Source organism: Apium graveolens, chromosome 4 (genome assembly GCF_009905375.1).
Source record: "Apium graveolens cultivar Ventura chromosome 4, ASM990537v1, whole genome shotgun sequence".
NCBI lineage: Eukaryota > Viridiplantae > Streptophyta > Magnoliopsida > Apiales > Apiaceae > Apium > Apium graveolens.
In genome coordinates this window covers 178,213,032-178,221,666 of record NC_133650.1, presented here as the reverse complement: position 1 = coordinate 178,221,666, position 8,635 = coordinate 178,213,032, and the positions used below count along the sequence as shown (strand labels likewise).

The 8,635-nt window shown below is 39.7% G+C and overlaps 2 non-coding genes across 2 annotated transcripts; both read right to left on the bottom strand.

Annotated features, from left to right (window-relative positions):
- Positions 1 to 804: 804 nt before the first annotated feature.
- On the bottom strand, positions 805 to 911 carry LOC141723032 (small nucleolar RNA R71). The gene has a single exon (XR_012576025.1). It is a non-coding gene; the product is annotated as a small nucleolar RNA R71 (small nucleolar RNA).
- Positions 912 to 3,285: 2,374 nt separating this feature from the next.
- LOC141722881 (small nucleolar RNA R71) lies at positions 3,286 to 3,392 on the bottom strand. Its single transcript, XR_012575879.1, has one exon. It is a non-coding gene; the product is annotated as a small nucleolar RNA R71 (small nucleolar RNA).
- Between the last annotated feature and the right edge of the window lie 5,243 nt (positions 3,393 to 8,635).

Genomic DNA, 8,635 nt, shown 5'->3' with positions numbered 1-8,635 from the left:
ATTGAATAATAACCATACATTGTTGCTTAAGTGTGTGACCAATATAGTCTCTGTGGGAACGAACTAAAACAGATTCTATACTACATGCGAACTCGTATACTTGCGTGTATTATTAGCGCGTGTTTAAGACTAACAAGTTTTTGGCGCCGCTGCCAGGGACTCCAATGTTAATTGATAATTTATGTGCTTTCCATCAGTGGTCGTTAAAGTTCATTGACTCGGACATTGTTACTTATTTGTTTCCCTGTCTTATTTCAGGTACTCTAGCGAGGGTGTATGCATACGCGTTCGCGTACTCGTAAGAGAATACTAGATAAAGTCGAGGAAGAAGTTGTGGTAGTTCGGAAGGAAGTTTTTGAGGAAGAAAAGAAGGTAGAAGAAGAAGAGAAAGTCGAAGAACCAGTTGTAGGAGCGATGGGAGATCAAGCAGAAAATTCGAAGGCTTTGATGGACTATTCTCAGCCTAAGATTAATGACATTCAGTCAAGCATCATCAGACCGGCCAGCAGGGCTAACACTTTTGAGATCAAGTCAAGCATGATTCAGATGATACAGAACTCAGTTCAGTTTGGGGGTTCACCTACTGAAGACCCCAACATGCACATCAGGGATTTTATCGAGATCTGTGACACTTTTAAATTCAATGATGTGACTGAAGACGCTATCAAGCTACGCTTGTTCCCATTCTCTCTAAGGGACAAGGCTAAGTGCTAGTTACACTCTCTGCCAGCAGGATCTATCACCACTTGGGAGGATCTTGCACAAAAGTTTCTCACTAAATTCTTCCCCATGGCGATGACTGCTGCAATCAGGAATGCCCTTACCCAGTTTGCTCAGCAAACAGAGGAATCTCTGTGTGAGGCTTGGGATCGATATAAGGAGATGCTAAGGAAATGCCCACACCATGGCATACCTGATTGGATGATTATTAATTGCTTCTACAATGGATTGGGTGCTACTTCTAGACCCATGCTTGATGCAACATCAGGAGGAGCCTTGTGGGAAAAGAGCTACGATGAAGCTTATAAACTTATTGAACTGATGGATGCTAATGAGTACCAGAATCTTTCCCAAAGATTGACTCAGGGAAAAGTCACAGGAATTCTGGAGTTGGACGCAGCTACTGCTATCGCTGCCCAACTTAAAGCTTTGACGATGAAGGTGGATACTTTGGCTAATTATGGAATAAATCAAATCACAAGTTTCTATGAGCTTTGTGCTGGTGCCCATGAGACTGATCAGTGCGCAATTTCTAGTGAATCAGCTCAGTTTGTGAGCAACTTCCAGCGATCACAGCAACCAGCTCCAGCCACCTATCATTGATAAGTGGCATTTTATACCACTTAGAACGTCTTATAATGGCTTAAATTGATGTCTTGAAATCAGGTATTTTGTGTATTTGATGCGTTTTTCTAGTGTTTTTGCATTTCAGGGTACAACTTACGTATGTAGGAAGAATTCATCAGAAATAAGCCTAGGGAAGTGCTTGGCATTGGTTGTGGAAAGTTGGGGGTAGAACGCAGCAAAATCAGGAGCAGAATTCAGAATTTTCCAGAAGGTGCTTGGGCGCCCGCCCAGGATGCTGGGCGGCCGCTTGGGAGCTTGGGCGCCTGCTCAGGAATCTGGGGCGGCCGCTCAGGGACGAGAATTTTAATACTAAATTTTATAATCCTTATTCTGATGGACTTCTGAGATGGCTGGTTCTTGTGGGCTTCTATATAAGTAGTTCTCAGAGACGTTTCAAAAAGGGGGTATCAAGCAAGGAGTAAGAAGAGAAGCAAGAAGACCGTTTTAGCACATCACAACGAATAAGAGGAAGCATACGTTTTCTTGTGATTCTTTTATTCATTGTATCAGTGGATGCTAGTTTTCTTTACTTTGAACCTTATTACTCTTGTGACGTACTCTGGTTTTAATAAGTATTTTTATTAGTTTATATTGTGTGTATTATCATGCTTCCATTGGAACCCATGGTGACGATGAGTTCAATTATGAACTAATCATTGTCATGGGTTCTAGCGGATTTACTTATGGATTTCAATAAATAAATTGTTCCGATATCTTGGTGTGTGGTGATTGATTGATATCCTAGTATTGGTTGTGCTTATTCGTCTTATGTGGGTAGCTAACATATAAGATTGCGTGTTAATCTATATTGAAGCGACAATGAATATAGAGGTTTAGAACTTGCCATGCTAGCATAGGTTCATGTATGTGTATGTATGATTCGTAGGTAACTCTAACCGTTTTACTTGCCCTATGTAATCAAGATAGATAACTTGTGCTTAAACCGTTATGTTGTCAAATTCTATAGACATATAGGGTCTCAATATAATTGGTGCCTGTTCAGCTTCTATCACTTTTGTGGATGTCTGGTAGAATGGTACTCGTGCAATGAAAGTTGGCGTTTATCTGTTTCGTGTTATTTGATTAGTGTCATCACCATCACATGCTAAGGTTAAGAATAATAAGGCTATTGAATGAAGTATTTAATGAAGTTAGGATCCCATGTTTGTTATATATATTAATTCAACCATTCTTGTTCTCTTAGTTATAATTGTTAGTATAATCTCTTAGTTTAATAAAAATCCAATTTATTATTTGTCTTAGCATTGAGCGATAATCATACATTGTTGCATAGGTGCATAAATTGAACTTAACCTAAACCAGTCTCTGTGGAAACGAATCTGATTTATATCTTATGCTACTTGCGAACGCGTATACTTGCGTGAATATTAGCGCGTGTTTTTGCCCTAACAAGTTTTTGGCACCGCTGTCGGGGACTCGGTGTTAATTTTTAGTTTATGTGCTTGTCATCAGTGGTCGTTAAAGTTCACTGACTCGGATTCTTTTACTTTCATGGTTTATTTGTTTGTGTTTCAGGTACTCATTATAATGGGAGATCCAGCAGCACGAACGAAAGCCTTGATGGATTTTTCTCAACCCAAGATCAATGACATTCAATCTAGCATTGTCAGGCCAGCTATCACAGCTAATACCTTTGAGATCAAGCCTAGCATAATTCAATGGGTGCAGAATTCAATCCAGTTTTGGGGTTCTTCAACGGAAGATCACAATATGCACATTAGGGATTTCATTGAGATATGTGACACCTTTAAGTTCAACGGTGTTTCTGAAGATGCTGTGAAGCTGAGACTGTTCCCATTCTCTCCGAGGGACAAGGCTAAGAGCTGGTTACACTCTCTACCAGCTGGTTCGATTACTACTTGGGAAGATCTTGCTCAGAAGTTTCTCACTAAATTCTTCCCTATGGCGAAGACAGCTGCATTCAAAAATGCTATTACTCAATTTGCGCAGCAAATGGGAGAATCTTTATATGAAGCTTGGGAGCGCTACATGGAGATGCTTAGGAAGTGTCCTCATTATGGAATTCCTGATTGGATGATCATCACTTGTTTTTACAATGGGTTGGGAGCACAGTCCAGACCCATGCTCGATGCAGCATCAGGCGGAGCATTATGGGAAAATAGCTATAAGGAAGCTTATGATCTAATTGAACTGATGGCTGCTAATGAATATCAGTATCCAACCCATAGATGTCCACAGGGCAAGGTAGCAGGAGTTCTTGAGGTCGATACAGCTACGGCTATCACTGCTCAACTAAAGGCGTTGTCTATGATGATCGATTCTCTGGCTAAATATGGTGTTAAGCAGATAATTAATGTTTGTGAGTTGTGTGCAGGTCCGCATGTGACAGAGCAATGCGCTATATCTAGTGAATCATCTCAGTTTGTGAGAAACTTTCAGAGATCGCAGCAACCAGTTCCAGACACTTATCATCCTAACAACTGGAATCATCCTAACTTCAGCTGGAGCAACAATCAGAATGCGATGCAACAACCATTCCAGCAGTTTGGAGCAAAATAATTCAACCCTCCTGGTTTTCAGCAACAATTTACACCAAAACAACAACTCCAAATTCAACAACAAAATCATGATACAGGTCTATCTTCGAATGAAAAATCTGAATTGGAGGAGTTGAGGCTTATGTGTAAAAACCAGGCTCTTATATGCCAAAGCCAGGCTATTTCTATCAAGACTCTGGAGAACCAAATATGGCAAATTGCTAATGCCTTATTGAATCGACCACCAGGAACGCTTCCTAGTGATACAGAAGCCAATCCTACAAAGAGGGAAGTTGAAGAACATGTGAACACCATCACCTTAAGGTCTGGAAAGGTCGCAAGCCCCCAAATTCAGCAAGACGAAGAGCCAGAAAAATCTCAAGATTCAGAAAATGCAGTTGTGGCTGAAGAAGAAGTGCAGAAGGAAGCAGAGGTGGAACCAAGGAAGGCTAATATGGAACACACTCCTCCTGAGGGTAATACAGGGGAGAAACAGATTTATCCTTCACCTCCTTTTCCTAAGAGGTTGCAGAAGAAAAAGCTGGATAAGCAGTTTGAGAAGTTTTTGGAGGTGTTCAAGAAACTTCATATCAACATACCTTTCGCTGAAGCTCTTGAACAGATGCCTAGCTATGCGAGGTTTATGAAAGGTTTTCTCTCTCAGAAAGTGAAGCTCGATGACTTAGAGACCGTTGCTCTAACAGAGGAATGCAGTGATGTGCTGTAACAGAAGTTGCCTCCGAAGCTTAAAGATCCTAGAAGCTTCACTATTCCTTGCACCATCGGAAACTTGTCGTTCGACAAGTGTTTATATGATTTAGGAGCTAGCATCAATCTGATGCCCTTATCTATCTTCAAGAAGCTTGCTCTGCCTGATCCGAAACCAACATACATGTCATTGCAACTAGCTGACCGTTCCATCGCTTATCCACGAGGTATAGTGGAGGATGTCTTGGTCAAGGTGGATAAACTCTTCTTCCCTGCTGACTTTGTAATTCTTGATTTTGAGGAAGATAAGAAGATTCCCATTATCTTGGGAAGACCATTCTTGGCTACAGGCCGAACTATGATCGATGTGCAAAATGGAGAGCTTTTGATGAAGGTTTACGATCAAAAGGTCACTTTTAATGTGTTCAAGGAAATAAAGTTAGCCACAGCTAAAGAGGAGTGCTTTAAAGTAGAGCAACTGCAGGTTTTGAATGCACCTCTATGGAAGAGGAAGTTGGATATGCCATTCGATTCTCTTGGGTTAGCAGAGCTGAAAATTTCTCAGGAGCGTTTTGAACCATTTATTCAAGAAGCTCCCATACTTGAGCTCAACCGAAAGCCAGATCACTTGAGTTATTCAATCTTAGGTGCACCACATGATAAGGACTTGGGATATATTTTTGATGATGTAGAGAGTGGCTGAATGGATATTCCCGTGCCTACAGAGGGTTCTTCTCATGTGCAACAGGTAGTTGATAGGTGTGGTCTTGGTGATGAGCAGTACAGGCGAGTGACTAGGCATATGGAGGCCATGTACAACATTCACCATCATTTTTCTGAAGAGTTGTCACATGCTTTTGGTACTGATGTTCGAGACACTGGTGGCGAGATTGATTGGCCACCTGATCCTCCACCCTCTGAGGGTGATGATGATGAATTCTCCGAGTAGGTATACCCTGTGTTCCTTTCTACTACCTTCACTGGGGACAGTGAATATTTTAAGTTTGGGGGTGGTAGTTAAGGAGCATATTTTTGTGTGTGTGTCATGTAGTTGCATATTCATGATAGTTTAGTTCATATAGTTGTATATTTTTGCCATATAATAGTTTTTATTTTATTTTATTTTATAGCTTTATTTATCATGTCATTTAGCTCATGCATTACCATGATCCCTTTTGCGTTGCTTTACCGATTGATTTGTGATATTGATGCAAGTGTAGTGATAGAGTTAGAGTGATGATTGAGTCTTTTAGGTTGACATGCATGCTAGAAACACTTGTAATTTCATTAAGTCTTAGAGTATGCTTAAGGACTAGATGGTTGTCATGGTTTGATGGTTTTTGAGGTTAATCTATTGATTATGCTTAGAATTTATGATATGCCCTTAATGATAAAAGGCATGAGAAGAAAAAAAATTAGAGTAAAAATTGGAATTCATTGCTAATTGTGGCTAGGTGTCAAATGGCTAGTAGCCGACTCGTATTTTTATGCGAGTAGTCTAGGGTTGAGCAAGATGGAGCAAAAAGCACTTGCTCAGAAATTTGAAAAAATAGAAAAAAAGGAAAAAAGGGAAAAAGGGGAAGAAAAATAAAATAAAGAGTTAATGCGTAATTGATCACGAGTGGGCACTTTGGTATTCGAGTTATTAAGTTCTTAGGGGACTTTGTGCCTAGTGACCTAAGGCTTTTATAGTATGGGATCCGCTAACCTAACGCTCGCTAAATGGATGCCATTGCATAAGTCTTTTGTGGACCTCACTCATTGCACGGTCAAATAAGCATTTGTTGTTGTGTTGAATAAAAGCATGATTCCGTAATAAGCTCCAGTGATCTTGAAGTGTTATAAGTCATTTTGTGCCTAGAATTTATTCTTCGTATAATCATGTGATTACCTTGAGGATAATCGAGTTATGATAATTGATCTAGTTTCGAAGCATATCTGTTAAGCATCCGCACACACCACGTTTCTGGTTGTATGTTAGTTTGCATGATTTGATTGATCTTTATTCACCTAATTGCATTTGTTGAGATGTCATGAGTTGGTTGGTTTAGTCATTGTGAGGGGGATCGCTGCATTTCATGTAGATTGCATTCATGCATATTTTTGTTTTATTTTTGAGTCTGTGACGCTTGAGGACAAGCATCAATTTAAGTTTGGGGGTGTGATAAGTGGCATTTTATACCACTTAGAACATCTTATAATGGCTTGAATTCATGTCTTGAAATCAAGTATTTTGTGTATTTGATACGTTTTTCTAGTGTTTTTGCATTTCAGGGTATAACTTGCGTATGTAGGAAGAATTCATCAGAAATATGCCTAGGGAAGTGCTTGGCATTGGTTGTGGAAAGTTGGGGGCAGAACGCAGCAAAATCAGGAGCAGAATTCAGAATTTTCCAGAATGTGCTTGGGCGCCCGCTCAGGATGCTAGGCGGCCGCTTGGGAGCTTGGGCGCCCGCTCAGGAATCTGGGGCGGTCGCTCAGGGACGAGAATTTTAATAATGAATTTTATAATCCTTATTCTGATGGACTTCTGAGACGGCTGGTTCTTGTGGGCTTTTATATAAGTAGTTCTCAGAGACGTTTCAAAAAGGTGGTATCAAGCAAGGAGCAAGGAGTAAGGAGAGAAGGAAGAAGACCGTTTTAGCACATCACAACGAAGAAGAGGAAGCATACGTTTTCTTGTGATTCTTTTATTCATTGTATCAGTGGATGCTAGTTTTCTTTACTTTGAACCTTATTACTCTTGTGACGTACTCTGGTTTTAATAAGTATTTTTATTAGTTTATATTGTGTGTATTATCATGCTTCCATTGGAACCCATGGTGACGATGAGTTCAATTATGAACTAATCGTTGTCATGGGGTTCTAGCGGATTTACTTATGGATTTCAATAAATAAATTATTCCGATATCTTGGTGTACGGTGATTGATTGATATCCTAGTATTGGTTGTGCTTATTCGTCTTATGTGCGTAGCTAACATATAAGATAGCGTGTTAATCTCTATTGAAGCGACAGTGAATATAGAGGTTTAGAACTTGCCATGCTAGCATAGGTTCATGTATGTGTATGCATGATTCGTAGGTAACTCTAACCGTTTTACTTTCCCTATGTAATTAAGATAGATAACTTGTGCTTAAACCGTTATGTTGTAAATTTCTATAGATATATAGGGTCTCAATATAATTGGTGCCTATTTAGCTTCTATCTCTTTTGTGGATGTCTGGTAGAATGGTACTCGTGCAACGAAAGTTGGCGTTTATCAGTTTCGTGTTATCTGATTAGTGTCATCACCATCACATGCTAATGTTAAGAACAATAAGGCTATTGAATGAAGTATTTAATGAAGTTAGGATCCCATGTTTGTTATATATATTAATTCAACCATTCTTGTTCTCTTAGTTATAATTGTTAGTATAATCTCTTAGTTTAATAAAAACCCAATTTGTTATTTGTCTTAGCATTGAGCGATAATCATACATTGTTGCATAGGTGCATAAATTGAACTTAACCTAAACCAGTCTCTGTGGGAACGAATCTGATTTATATCTTATACTACTTGTGAACGCGTATACTTGCGTGAATATTAGCGCGTGTTTTCGCCCTAAAAATCATCCCAACAACCGCAATCTTCCTAATTTTAGTTGGAGCAATGCTCAAAACGCGGTTCAACAACCTTATCAGCAGTACCCAGCTAAATAGTACAACCCCCCTGGTTTTCAGCAACCACAGTATGCACCTAGACAACAACTCCAGCTGCAATAAGCCAATGAAAAATCTAAATTAGAGGAGTTGAAGCTTATGTGCAAGAGTCAAGCTGTTTCTATCAAGACCTTGGAAAATCAAATCGGGCAAATTGCCAATGCCTTGCTAAATTGTCAGCCTGGTACATTACCTAGTGACACTGAAGTTCCAGGAAAGAGGGAAGCCAAGGAGCAGATAAAGGCAATCACTTTAAGTTTGGAAAGGTTGCGAATCCTGAACAAAATCAAAAGTTGACTGAAAAAGTTGGTGCTGAGACAGAAGTAGTGCAGCAAGACAAAGAAGTGGAACCAAAGAAGA